This window comes from Acanthisitta chloris, unplaced genomic scaffold (assembly GCF_000695815.1).
Source record: "Acanthisitta chloris isolate BGI_N310 unplaced genomic scaffold, ASM69581v1 scaffold38438, whole genome shotgun sequence".
NCBI classification, from domain to species: domain Eukaryota; kingdom Metazoa; phylum Chordata; class Aves; order Passeriformes; family Acanthisittidae; genus Acanthisitta; species Acanthisitta chloris.
In genome coordinates this window covers 18,349-20,641 of record NW_008686059.1, presented here as the reverse complement: position 1 = coordinate 20,641, position 2,293 = coordinate 18,349, and positions in this window count along the sequence as shown.

Here is a 2,293-nt window from a genome sequence, read left to right as displayed (position 1 = left end):
AGCCTACACAGAGACTGCAGAGTGGCACCAGGAACCCACAAGTTACACAAAATAAACTTTGGTGCAAAAATCTGAAACAGAAGCAGAACCAGCATGACAGAATGCACTGATTTGTTCACTGGTTTTGCTCCAGAGAGGAGTTCTCTCCTGCAAACGCCTCCACCATGTCTGGCTGTACCAGGGGAATGCCCAGCAGGTTGGAGAAAGTGCATGAGCAGTGCCAGTCCTGCAGCAGCACCAGCAATGAGTCAAGCCCTGTCTGCACAAGCACACGAGGCCCAGTCATCAGGGGCCGTCTGAAACTAGCACTAGCACCAGGAGCACAGGAACAGGGAGCAGAGCTGTCAGAGATGCCCTGCCACAAAGCTCTGTGTCTTTTGCTCACATGTAAGTCCAAGACAAATCCTCAACAAGGGTACTTTTACCTTTAGTCACAACTTCATGACCATCTTTTTAATACCTTGGGCAAATATTGACTCGGATCCAACAGACTGAAAATATTTGGTTTGCACCAGATGTGGTGCGTATGTATCTTTGAAACATTAGCTAAAGGAGTGATTTGGGAAAATAAAAATTCTAGGTGGATGTGTTTACTTTGCAAGGTTGTTCGCATTGTGCTCCGATCCCAGAAGTGTGTGTGAAGGTTTTAACCACAGGAAGAAAGCCCCAGCTGTAAGTGCCAGGATGCACAGTGTAACTGTGCACGCACGTGCATTCCTGTGCCTGCAGCTCACCACATGATAGAGGAAGGGCTGAGGATCACTGGTGAGTACGTTAACGGGTCCATACATTCCCGCTCTGAGGAGACCTGAAAAGGTCTGTCAGGTATAGAAAAAAACCTTGAGCTTATCACCTCAGGGCACATCCTCCAAAGTTCTTAGCATCTAATGTTGGAGCTGCTTTTTGCAAGCACTTGAGCACTGTTTCTCTAGCTCCCAGCTGACAGCAGCTTTTGGAAATGGTGACACTGTTCTGAGGGAAGGGAAGGTAACTGCCCACTCCTCTTGCCCCAGCTCATTAGAGAGAGTTCCAGTAAAAAGCACATATCTAAAGCACATAGCAAGGAGAGAAACAGCTTTTGTTAGCAGGTCAAAAGCAAAAGAGAGGTAGTTTAAGTGGTCTAAGTTGCTTCAGTATTCAATTCTTATGTCCCTCCCTGCCCCAAGTGTCAACTCCCTGTGTGCATCTACTGTCTCCTGCTAAAAATCATCAGTCAGGTACAGCTCTGGCAGTTACAGAGCTTGCTTATGGGAACTGGGAGAGGGAGGGAAAGCAACACAGTAACTAGAGGAAAGGCACTTCAGCACCATTCAGTAACCTGTGAATATTCCTCCTGTCCAATATTTTCATTGTGGGAGTTGATGTGCATTCATTTTGAGAGCCTTTCAGAAGGAACAGGAGTATGAAAGCAGGTTCTGCTCTGTATTTGCCAAATAAGTACAGAAGGAAAGAAAGAGCACAGAATTTTGTTCAGTGTATTTGCAGGAAAAATCCTAGTGACTTATCTGTATGCTGGACAAATTAGGGCCAAACTCAACAGGTAGAAGTTTGTGCAGAACAGAATTATTCTTTGGGAGCACTGGTCTGGAAATTCATAGCACCTCTCTTAAAACTATCCTCTTTGCATCTGCAGCACATCCCAGGCAGCAGTTGAGAAGTACAAGAGTAACATTTTGCTGAGTCTTTTTCCACAAGTGAATCTTTTCATCAGATACACAACACCTGACACCTGGGGCTCTTGTGCCCTCTGAACAGTCAACAGATTTTGCCCAGAGCAACAAAAATGAGCAAGCCACACACTGGTCCACACATGCACCTACCTCTAATGCACCATCTCCCAACCCCACTGGAAATTCTGGAGTGCTGAAGCTTTCCTGGTCATGAGGACCACTACAGCAGCCAATCCATCCTTCCTGACAGCTTACCTACATGCTCACTGTGAATCCCTGCAGGAAACTAACCCTGGAAACTTTACTCAGGCACTAAGCTTGCATTGAAATCCACCTGATAACACATCACACCTCCCAAAAGGAGAGTTACAGAGTCGTTTCAACATAACGATCAGTTAAACCAGCACTAGAAGAGGGATTGATCTTTGGCCATATGTTTCTTTGAAAATATTCCCTTGTACCACAAGTTCATTACCAGAGGCCAAGACACTTCACAGTAATATACTACAGGTTCAGGAACTAAGGTTATTTTAGAGGAACCCTAGAAAGACTTTGTACTCAGAGTAAGGTAGTTAAGCCCAGACCTCAGTGTCACAGCAGCACACAGAGCCTCCTAATGCAGC